A 12,712-nucleotide genomic window follows, 5' to 3' on the forward strand; every position below is an offset into this window, starting at 1 on the left:
AGCAGAAACATCATTCTGGCCAAGAAACTGATAGATGTTTGGCATTTTCATTTGGATTCCTAAACTTTCTGTCCAGTCCCCACTGGTCTTTGAAGTCCCTCAGCTTTCTGGTCCATCACAATTCCCAAGATTATTTTGTGTATTTCTTTACCAAGTCCTGAAATCAGCCTTCTCTTTAAGAATCCATGGATCGTCTGATGGAAAATGTATTTAGAAGCTACATGGTAGACCTCAGAATAGTCACTGTTATCAAGTTGTCATTGCTTGTAGCCTTTACATTGGTCAGAGTAGGAAGTACACATTTTCTGTAAAAAAATAAAATAAAAAGGAATATAATTAGTTGGTACAAACTTGTTCTTTCAGTTCAAGATTTAAGACAGCAGGGTTTTAATTAAACTTCTTTATGTTATGTGTGAGCCTCTTTTTCTAGTCACTGAAAGGCTTACTTCAGAACATTAGTTTTAATTATTGTTTTGTTTTTACCTGTTAACATATATATGATTCTGTTACAATAACAGAAGCAATATGAGGAACAATAAGTTGTTGAATATAGTTTCAGATTTCTGTCCTATTTTTCTTTTCGTTTTCTTTGGTTTTGCTTTGGATGGGCAGTATTTTTGTTTTTCCTTAGAAGATATTCCACTCTGAATGTAGTCATAATTCTTAATTCTAAAGCCACTTAGGTAATGTGTTGTTATGGGCAGCTAGTCACCAACTTGATGCAATGAGATTTATCAGTCTTTGTTCTGTATTTGTACAGTTCAATTCAGCCGCTCAGTCGTGTCCTTCTGTTTGCAATGACTTGGACTGCAGCATGCCAGGCTTCCCTATCCATCACCAACTCCCAGGCCTTGCTCAAGTTCATGTCCATCAAGTTGGTGATGCCATCCAATGATCTCATCTTCTGTCTTCTCCTTCTCCTGCCTTCAATCTTTCCTAACATCAGGGTCTTTTCCATTGAGTTAGTTCTTCCCATCAGATGGGCAAATAATTGGAGCTTCAGCTTCAACATCCGTTCTTCCAGTGAATATTCAGGACTGATTTCCTTTAGGATGGACTCGCTTGATCTACTTGCAGTCCAAGGGACTCTCAAGAGTCTTCTCCAGCACCATAGTTAAAGGGGCATATATGTGTGTCATTTGTCACTGATGTCATATTCCCCTTTTGGGATTTAACCACCAAAACTGAATTTAAACAATATGCAAAAATGAGGATTAAGTCACAGTGCCCCATGTAAACACATCTGGGAACAGAAGAGGCTTCTGTTTTATTCAAGGGACAGTTCTGGATAGATCTCATGCAGAAAAAGGCCCTGGGAGTCCTGGATGAGTCATTAAACAGGGTTGTCTTTACTTTGACTGCCACAGCTGATTTGTCTTCTTTGATATTGAAGACATTTCAAAATTATTTTTTTGTATGTTTGCTTTGGTAGACAATTTTTTTCATGTTATAGACCCTATGGGGAAACTATATCAGAAATATGTCCATTTATCTTCAGTAGTGAAATTCATTGGTTTGTATATCCCTGATGATCTTTCTTTATAAATAATAAGGAAAAAAACATGTTTAGTATGCATTTAGTTTCTTTGTACATCAACCAACTTGAATTAAATTCTTCTGTCCCCACTGCACTCCCAATTCTAGGCCAGAAATAAAAACCTGCAGAGACTGAAGGCTGATTTCAGCACATCATTGTGGAGATTGTGTTCCCACTGTTTTTTTCTGGAAAAAATAGTTACTATCATTAAAATCAGTAGATTGTACATAAATACCCAAGCTTCTGATTCTCTTCAAAAGTTGGCTGACTGGCCTGCTTTCCAGCATGGTTGAAGTGGAGGAAAGGCTGCTCCGATTGGTCAGGCTTGTGCTGCCCAGGGTCTAGCACGGCCACCTAGTCCTACTATCATTTCTCTTGCCTCCTGGGGCCATGAGTTTGTGAGAACTAAACTGCTGACTCTCTTAAGATAAAGAGAACTTTTGTCTTGATCAACTTTGACTTTGAAGCCTTTAACCCAGAACCCAACACACAGTGCTTCCTTTTATGTTTGTTGGATGATATAAAATATCTTGTGGATGCATATGACATGTCTTTCAATATTAAACCCTGTAATTGAAGTACTGCTCTGCCCTAAATCTTTAATGCAGACTGGCATCATAGGTGCCCCTGATCTCTGCTATTAGACCCACTACCTAAGGCCAGTTGTATGTCCCTGGGGTGTCCCTGAAGTCTTCACTTTGCCATCTGACAACTTATCCTCCTAGCACTATCTTCTCCAATGAAGATGAAGACAGCAATGCATATCTCATGAAGTGGCTAGGAGGATGACATGAAACCATGAATGTTGAGTATGGCCCCTAGTCACCATTTTCATGATGTTCTTTGCAGTTTTATTCTCCAATTAGGCAAGTTTCTCCATCTTCTTAGATGTCCATGCAGATCAGTTTGATTTTTCAGTCAAGCTTCAAGGAAGAGATTACAGTTGAATTGTCTGTATTCTGAGAAGCTTCAAAGTCCCCTTGCCAAGGACAGTGATGAAGGTACAGATTTTATCGAGACCTCTGTGTTTTTTTCAGATCTACTAGTGGCATAAAGGGCTAAACTAGGGCATGTCAGAGCATATATAACTAGGGGCTCCTGCTCACCACTGCATGCTAAGAACCTGAACTTTCCTGACTGCTTGGAGCTAGGAAAGAAACATGAAGTGGCTTGTGCTCTTCAGACTGGTGGCCTTCTCAGATTGCAGTCATGTAAGTATGGGGACTGTAAGCAGCATCATATTTCTTTCTGTGCTTTTTCTTTTCATCTGATTATTCTTCCACCCATCAGGTTTAGAAGGCAATGGAATATTTCCCTGACAGTGTTAAAGTTCAACTCTTACTTATTGATAAGCACCTTGCTATAGGAACTGTGGGCCCCAAGGACTGGTATAGATTTGCAGAGTTGCACAACTCTTGGGGTCCAGTTGTGTCATCACCTATGGAAATTGGAAGTCCTTGCAATTGTTCAGTGCAGAGTCAATGCAGATGTAGGTGTGGTCCTGTGTAATAGCACTTTTCTACCTTTTATTTAGCATGTCCATTTTGTTCCCTCTCTACTTCCATGTATATATCTATGTCTGATTCTCTGTATCACTATCATTTGTCTCTCCATATCTTTGAAACTCTCTGTGAGTGCATTTGTCTCTGTGTTGTTTTCTTTTAATTTTTCATTTGGCTTATACTTCCTTTTCGAGCCTCTACACTTCCCTAACTTTTTCCCCTATCTCCTGAATTCTTCTTTCAACTCTCTCTTCTCTTTTAACTTGGAGAAAGACTGGAAGAGCTACTTATAAACTGTTTTATATCTGACAAGCAGGGTAACCACAGCCAATTCGCAAACCGCTTGCATTTCAAATTCCTCCATTATAAAAGAGGATAGGAATCCCCCTTCTACCTCCTTCCCTGAGCTTCTATGAGAAGGATACAGTGGAGTGGCAACAGCAATGCCAATGGCTGTCATTAGTGAGACTTCCTATTTATTAGGTACGTTATATATATTAATTCACTTATCCCCAAAATATTCTATTTGGAGGGTTTGAATCATTAGTTTCCACCATTGTACTGAGGGGAGACTGAGACCCCACAGGGTCATATGACTTACCTAACACTACAGAACAGAACATGTAATCAAACCTATGTCTTTGCCATGGTATATACATAACATTCTGATAATAATGTGCCTCATAAAAATGATTTTAAAATACACAGGGCCATTACGATGACAGTTATATCTTAACACTGACAGCTAATTGTAGTTTCTCCTTTGTTTTCTTTGTCAAATATTCAGTAAAGAATACCTCTAACAAAAGTGAAGACCATGAGAAATACCCTCAGCGAAAAAAAAATGATGAAAAATTTCCTGAAGGAACATGCTTATAGACTGTCTCAGATTTCTTCTCGTGGCTCAAATATAACTATTCAGCCCCTGAAGAACATCATGGAAGTGAGTGTTTTATGAGGATGGTACTCCACAGGGCCCCTGGTGCTCTAGCCTAGCACTGGGTTCATTTGGAGATGCCACGTGGGATGCTGGGGCCAGGGCTCCTGCAGGATGTGGAAACCCTGGGCATAGGGGCCCCACCCAGAGGAGAAGTCACTCTCATCCTCAACTCCTGGTCTTGGTGACTGGGCCCAGAAATTAGCAGGTGGCAGGAAAACATCCATTTCTGTGTCAAAGATGTGTCATTAGTTTGAGGGAGTTTGTTCCTTCTGAGAAGGCAATGGTGACTCACTGCAGTACTCTTGCCTGGAAAACCCCAAGGATGGAGGTGCCTGGAAGGCTGCAGTCCATGGATGGGGTCGCTAACAGTCAGATACAACGGAGTGACTTAACTTTCACTTTTCACTTTCCTGAATTGGTGAAGGAAATGGCAGCCCACTCCAGTGTTCTTGCCTGGAGAATCGCAGGAAATGGGGAGCCTGGTGGGCTACTGTCTAGGGGGTTGCACAGACTCCGACATGACTGAAGCGACTTAGTGGCAGCAGCGGCAGCAGCAGTTCCTTCTGAACTAAGTGAGTCAATCAGTTACAGATGAAGAGTGAACCATCTCTGACCAGAAGGTAGAACAAACTGCAAAGGAATTGTGAATCCCTAGGCAGAGGAATTCAATTTCCACAGATGCAAGAACCACAGCCTTAAAAAGTTACTGAATCCGTATTCTATGTAAGGCCATAAGAATCTAACACATTGGTTACTGTTTTTAGTTTAGAAAAAAAAAAAAAGGCTTATTTTGTCTTGAAGAATGCCCATGCTGGCCTGAGAGATAGGCAAAGGGGAAACACATGTCAAAATAAAGGGTCACCTGTGTGGTGTTGATTGAATGTCTGAGTTTAGAGGGAGTGGCTGGGGTTGATCAAGAAGGACCTCATGGAGAAGGGGGGCACTAAGGCTGGGTTTGAAGAGACTACAGAGTTTCTCAGATGAAGGCACCAGAACTTCCCTCAGTGTCCAATGGTCCTGGAGGTCCAGTGGTTATGCCTCTGCACTTCCAATGTAGGAGGTATCACTTCAATGCCCTGTTATAGAGTCAGTATCCTGCATACCATGTAGCACACACAAAAAATACCAAATGCAAGCACCTCTGTGATCAAAGGCTGTGAGCTGCACAGTGGTTGGAAAGAAAGTGATCTCAAGAGATATGTGACATCCAGAGGGAGGCATGAGTGTGGAAATAGAGGGTAGCCAGTTCTGCACTAACCCACTCCCTCCTTTTCCCTGTAGATGCTCTATGTGGGTAATATCACCATTGGAACACCTTCTCAGGAATTCCAGGTTATCTTTCACACAGGCTCATCTGACTTGCGGGTACCCTCCCTCTTTTGCACCAGCCCAACCTGTTATGAGTATAGACACCCCTGTTATGAGTACAGACACCCCATACCTGGAGCATCTTTCCTTTGCCCTGCTCCCCCCCCCCCCCCGTTTTACACCTTTGGCCCTGATGACACTCATCTCTTTTGTCTGCAGCTATACAAGTTAGGTTCAGACGTCTTGAGTCTTCCGCCTTCCGGCCCACCCAAAAGACAATCAGCATTGCCTATGGATCTGGGAGCATGAAGGGATTTCTTGCTTATGACACCATTTGGGTAACAGTGTAAACAAAAGCTGAGTCAGGACTGCCTATGGAGTGACCACTGCTTGGAAAACAGATGCAGGATCATCTGGCAGGACCCTTCCTAACCTAACTCCCATAGATATTGGCCATTGTACCCATAGGATTCTGTCCCTGGGGAGGCAGTGCCTGTGGTGACACACGAGTAAATGATAACTAACCCAGAGAGTGGCTTAAGATGTGGACTTGCAGCTTCTCTGCCCATGAGCAGTTCAAGGTTCATTTTGCTGGGAGTGAGAAGAGGGGAAAAAAACACCCACTTTTATATTCTCAGACTGTTCCAGGCACTTTTATGTAATAACTGTTTTAATCCTGCAACAACCCCACATAGCAGGGGGTCTGATTAGCTCATGAGACATATGAGGAAACTGAGGTGCAGACAGTAAGGGCCTTGCTGAGGTCACACTATGGTAAACGATGGAGCTAGGCTGGTTTTTCAATACTGCAGTTGCTGTGGGGTGTTTGGGGGCAAAATAAAACTGATCTAGGGATCCTCGGGGCAGCCAAGGACTTTGGTACCCAGACTGGGAAACTGGAGGCCAGATAAGTCATGGGGCTGATAAATGAGTTCTCACTCTAGAGGACCCTTGAGAGTCTAATAAAACCTATGGCCTTCCTCCCCAAACACTTGAGTAGTTCCTCTCTTTTATACCCACACAAATAGATACATATGCCCAAAAGTGAATTTCCCAGGCAGTAATTTCATAGATCCCTGCAAGCAAGATTGTGTTTTCTGCTTCTGCCTTCCTGGACAGATGCAGAATCCACAGTACCTTACAGAGAATGCAGTCCATTCCTGTCATTAGGTCACAGTGATGCCAAAGAGAAGTTTGCCTTGCTCTTGGCTCATTTTGTCCACAAGGGGGCACCGATGGGACCTGGTCTGACTTGGTTGCCCAACCTGTACAGAAGCCAAGAGGCCAATTTGACTCACTCAGGTGGTGTTTTTCAGAGGGGCAGATGTTTTAAAATTCAAAGCCTCTCACAAATGGAACCCAAATTCCCCTCCCAGCTTGGTCTAACCATCTGAGGCCCACCAAAGGTACAGCCCAGCCTCAATTCTTCTCTGAGGATCTAATGGCAACACACCCTATTCCAGTCCTAGCCCCACTTCACGTATCTGTAAGTGGGAACACTCTTCTCTCCCACAGATTGGGGACCTTGTAAGTACTGACCAGCCATTCAGTCTAAGTGTGGTGGAATACGTGTGTGAGGGTGTATGTTTTGATGGCATTTTGGGCTTGAACTACCCCAACCTATCCATCTTTGGAGCTATCCCCAACTTTAACAACCCGAAGAATCAAAGTGCCATTTCTGAGCCTGTCTTTGCCTTCTACTTGAGCAAATAAGTCTGAGATGGACAATCCCTTTTCTAAACTAGCTGTAAGATGCTTTCAGTTGCACGAAAATTATAGAACACTTGATAAAGAAGTATTCTGAGAGATAATCTAACCCAGGATAACTATAGCCCTAGGGCCATACCTAGCTTCATTACTGGCTTTTATAAATAATGCTTTATTGGAGCACAAATGTGCTCCTGGGCTCAAGAACAGTAACTTGCTCTAAGAGGATGAGTGAGGAGGAAGACTAATGAAAGGCAACAGGAAACAAGTTGGAGGAAAAGGCAATAGGATTTACTTATGAATTTGATAAGGAAGGAAGGAAAAGGATGGTGGGTAGCTTTCCTTCCTAATTAGCATTTCCTGGCACACTCAGGACTAGCTACCCAATTTGCAAGAGCCAGTGAAAAAGAAAGTGTGGGACACAAAACAAAAGAGTGGGACCTCTTGTTCAAGAAATATTAGGCAGTTCAAGACAGGGAGAGCAGAGGTGGGTTCCCTTCTGAGTGTGGGGCCCTTTGGACAGTAGAGGTCACAGGCCAGAGGAGCCAGCTCTGGGTGACCTGAACCCACACCTTTAGCACTCCCAGGCCTTGATTTTCCTGAAAAATGACAAGCTGGAGAAGGAGAGAGTGAAAATGCTTCAGCACCCTGTCCTCTGAGGGTGTCTGAGGATTCAGGTCACAGGAGGTCCAGGGCATCTTCAGAAGACATAGGGGGTGGATCCCAACCATGTGACTCAGAGTCTAACCTCCTCTGTGCCACTTATTAGCCAGTAACAGACCTCAGTGCTCAGTGTGGATCTCAATCACTCCTAGCCTTGATTTCTGCATCTGTAGATGGGTACCTTATTAGGGCCTTGTTGGGTGGAGAAGCAAAGCTCTCAGATAGCGCTGTTGCTACTGTCCTCCCAATATCCCCTCCTCTCTTCTCTCTCCACAAGCAGAGCAAAAGACAGTGTGGTGATGTTTGGTGGGGTGGACCACCGCTAGTACAAGGGAGAGCTCAACTGGGTACCATTGACCCAAATGGGTCACTGGTGTGTACACATGAACTGGTAAGCCTCTCCCTCTGAGGGTCAACCCAAGGAATGCTCCCACTACTGTACATGGACACAGGCAGGCACACACAAATTGATTCTCAGATACATAGTCACACAAACATATACACCATTCACAATGACACAGACAGACACACAGACACATGGAAACACACAGCAGGCACATATAAACATACACAGAGACACATATAAACATGCATAGCTAGTCAGAGACATACAGAAACAAACACACACATACAAATGCACATACAAACACACATACAAGCACATATACAAACAAACACACAAGCACATATATACATAAACAGCCTATGGGTTCATAATCTCCAGACCTCCTGACCAGGGCTCTTACCAGGGTTCTCCTAGGGTCCAGAGAGGTCTGTGAAGCTTGGAGAGCACTGCACCCGTGGCCTTGTGAGGCAGGGAGCACAGTCAGAGGACTCTACAATGTGGTGAATAGGATCAGGGAGGATTTCACCAGCCTGGACAGCATTATAAGATGATCAATTATCCAGGGTTACCTGGGACCAAGCAAGTTGTCAGTGCAGATAAATGTAAGTTTAAAAACAGGGAAAGTCCTGAGCAAATGGGGAAAACAGGTCTCCTTCTAGAGAAGCTACGCAGCAATGGAGAGGGGTTGGTGCACTCTTAAGATGTGAAAGCAACTAATAAAAAAGACACTCCACATCCTGGGCACACAGTGGGGTAGGGGCTATAACTGAGAGGATCAGGAAGATGGGATCCAGGAGTGACCTGAGGACAAGAGGCAATAAGACCTGAGGATTCTGTGTGATACTCTCAGACAAAAGCTGACCTGTCCTTTGGAATATCCGTGGGCTAGTCATGTATTTCCTGGCCAGGATCTCAGGGTCCGAGCTGGTTGTAGGAGCCGTGGTGCAAGACACACTCTCCCAGAGGAGCCCCTCTCTCCCACCACTATGAGAATCTGCTGCCCTGTGAATCTCCATCTTCACCCTGTGGTTGACCGGTTATTTGTTCTCCACCAGATAAAGCTCTCTGGATGTTTCTCATTCATTATCTTCACAGTCTTCATTCACTCACTAAACAGACAAGCGTTGTGCATCCACTGTGTGCCAGACACTTTAGGGAGGCAACGAGAATAAAACTTGCCCTCACATCTAAGAAGGCAGATGCACAGAAGTGACACACACCCATAGTGAACTGTGACTTTGGTACATGCTAGACGTGAGGAAGGCTCTACAGAGAGTGTCAAGAAACGAGACTGATAAACACTGGGGGAAAGACTTCCCTGAAACCATATCAATTAAGCTGGAATCTGGAAGATGAGAAGAAATTTGCTAGTCAAAGGGGAGGGGACTCTTCTAAGAAGGAAAACCAGCTTGTGTCAAGGTACAAAAGATCCTGGTGTATTCAAGTACTGCATTCAAGGATGTCAAGGGAGGTGCCGTGTTGAGAGCAGATGAAGAGAGTCAGGGCAAGAGACAAAGGGCTGTTTAGGAGACAGTCGGGAAGGGGGCAGCTCTGGGGAGACTCAGAGTGACCTCGATGCCTGTTTTGTTCCACTGTCTCTCAGCATCTCCATAAAAAGACAGGTTATTGCTTGTTCTGGCAGCTGCTAGGCTCTTGTGGGCACTGGGACATCACTGATCCTTGGCCCAAGAAGACTGATCAATAACATCCAGAAGCTCATCGGTGCTACACCACGGGGTTCTGAGGTGAAGGGTCATGCCCCAGGGTCACTCCCAGTCTCCACACACAACAAGGATCCCAGGGCCAACCTCTCTCCCTCTCTCTCTCTAATAGCACTACGTTTCATATTTTGCGGTCAATAACCTGCCCTCTATTATCTTCACCATCAATGGTATCAACTACCCAGTGCCAGCTCGAGCTTACATCGTCCAGATGAGGGGAGGACCCTGAGGAGTGGTTCTCAAATAGGGACTCAAAATAACCCTTGGGCTGCTGCTAGGAGGAGGCCGCCCTCTGCAGGCCATTTCGCACTATTGCAGATGCTGCCGAGCCCTGTGGCTGGGCCAGAACCTCCAACACCAACCACTTGAGAGTAAAGGCCCGTCTGGGACACTGATCATCCTGAAATAAATGAGGAGATGCCACACAATGCTGGCATGGTGGGAGTCTCAACGAGAGAGGAACGCTGAGGTCCTCAGTGCTCAAGGAGCTTCAGTTCAAAATGAAACCTCAGATGCATGAACCTGGGAAGTCAGCACTAGCAGTCCCTGAAATAGGCCACATGACAAGGAGAATGGCTGGGGACAGTCCCAGTATGCTGTCCCAACATAGGGATTAACAGTATCCCTCCTATTCTCGCAGTTTCCCTGGTTTGGATGATAAATTACGTGGTCAGCCTAGTTCTTGGCAGCCATCTTCCCCTTGCTCTGACCAGGTGCCTCCTTTGTGAGTTGGGGTACCTGAACCCTCTGTGGGGAGATTGGATGCTAAGGTGAATAAAGGATGCACAGTGACTGCTCAGACCCGGCACAGGGTGGAGGCTTCATGTCTGCTTCCTATGGGAGTTCAGAGCAGGCTGATGGGCTCAAAGAAAGCTTTGAGGAACAGAGGGAATTTCAGGAATTCTAAAACCACAAACTCATGGAGCCATATGGAGGGTTGCTTGGTTCTAGGCAGAAGTGCACTGGATTCCATGCAAATGGCATCCCAAGGTGCTCTGCACTGGGGCACTGGGGACTTACTAGGGGTGATGAGGGCTACGGACTGACCGGTGGGGATGGGGAACCACAGTAAGTTACCCAGCCAAGCCTTGAGTGGCCAAAGAGGGTGAGTGTGGCCCGAAGGAGGCTTCCCAGAGTTCCTGAGTTAAGTCTTCAAGAACGTGTTGTGGGCACTGCTATATTTAAGATGGATAACCAACAACGAGTTACTGTGTAGCACAGGCAACTCTGCTCAGTTATATGATAGTCTGGATGGGAGGGGTATCTTTGGGACCAGGATACATGGATACATATGGTTGAGTCCCTTTACTGTCCATCTGAAACCCAGAATATTGTTAATCAGCTATATTCCAACACAAAATAAAGTTTTTTTAATAAAGCATGGATTGTGGGGATGCAGGAGGAGAACCAGCATTCTTTGCAGAGAAAACAAGTAGCAGGTGTTAGGAGGAAACAGGGAGTGAGGAGAACCAGGGGACACTCTTGTTCTTTTCTAAAAATTGTATTGAAGTGTGGCTGATCTTCAGTGTTGCCTTAAGTTTTGCTGCCCAGCAATGTGACTCAGTTATACACACACACACACACACACACACACACACACACACACATATATATATATATATATATAATTTTTCTTATTCTCTTTCATGTGGTTTATCACTGGATTTTGAATACAGTTCCTTATGCTCTACAGTAGGACTTTGCTTTTTATCATTCCTCTGTTTCCCCAACTCCCAGTTCTCCCTTCCCCCACACTCTTCCTCATGGCAACTGCATGTACTGGCCCTTTTTGGTTTTGTATGAACTCTCACATATCCCCTGCTAATGAGAAAATCCCTTGATACTTGCCAAAAGAGGGAAATAAACCCAAGAATTGTGCTGGGTCTGGATATTTGTGGGAGTCGCATGTAAGGGCTCTGGATGACTGGTGTGAGTCTCTGACTCCCTCAGGATTCTAGAGGCCACTGCCATACCACCTTTTAAGAGCACACAGTGAGTACATCTACAGGGAAGTGAATCCTGGGTGACGTCTTCCTGAGACTGCATTTCTCAGTCTTTGATAGAGGAAATGACAGGACTGGCCTGGCACAGGCAGTGTAAATTCTTGGAGTGGCACAGGAATCAGTACGGCCGCTCCTAACAAACACTCACTCACACTTAGGGCACTTCTGCCCAAGATGCTGGTGAACTGTATTTGGTGGTCTAAACACCCTATTCTCAGTAAAGAATAAAGGGTTTCACTCATAATGGTGCTGAAACAAATGGGTGCCTATATTTGTGCCTGGGAGGTGTACAATGATCGGGAAGGATATAGAACAACTTCTGAATCACAATAAAGGGGAGACAACTGCAACCGGCTTGGAAGAATGGGGAGATTTACTGAAATGATTCAGGGAACCCAGGACACAAGACTCAGAGAAAATATAAAGATCTCATTGACTGGATCCAAGAAATCAGAAGTCATCTGTTCTCTCTTTCTCACCCTCACTCTTTCCCTTCACTCTTCTTTGGAGGTCTTAGCCTGACCAATTTCTTCCTTAAGGCTTCTGCACCTAATGAGGGAGTCCAAGCTACCTGCCCTAGGGTTTTATATCCTGAAGGAATCCCCAATAAGGAAAAAGAGTGCAGACATCAGAGTTCAAGTGTGTTCCCTGAATGACCCACCTCAGACCACATGTACAGCCCCAGACCAGCCATCCTGGCAGGCTCATGGGGCCCTATGATTGGCTTTACAAACTCATTGGCCCTGACCCAGAGGACATACATGATTCTCAGTTTCCTCCATAACTATGTGACTGAAGCTGGGGAGAGACAGACCCAAGGATAGCGACAGAGGGATGGTCTAGGCCATGGAAGAGTTTGTGATGACCCACCAATTCCACCACCTCCTCATTCAGAGGAATTCTAAGGGGTAATGAAATAGACTCTGTCCCATCTCAGATGATCTTATCACTGGGCTTCTCCTCCAGGAGAGTTTGGCTGAGGTAG

At 44.9% G+C, this 12,712-nt stretch overlaps 1 pseudogene; it reads left to right on the top strand.

The window, feature by feature from the left end:
• Positions 1 to 11,824, top strand: part of LOC136169279 (pregnancy-associated glycoprotein 1-like) — a 29,217-nt pseudogene extending 17,393 nt beyond the window's left edge.
• The last annotated feature ends 888 nt before the right edge of the window (positions 11,825 to 12,712 follow it).

The sequence above is a fragment of the Muntiacus reevesi genome, chromosome 5, assembly GCF_963930625.1.
Source record: "Muntiacus reevesi chromosome 5, mMunRee1.1, whole genome shotgun sequence".
NCBI classification, from domain to species: domain Eukaryota; kingdom Metazoa; phylum Chordata; class Mammalia; order Artiodactyla; family Cervidae; genus Muntiacus; species Muntiacus reevesi.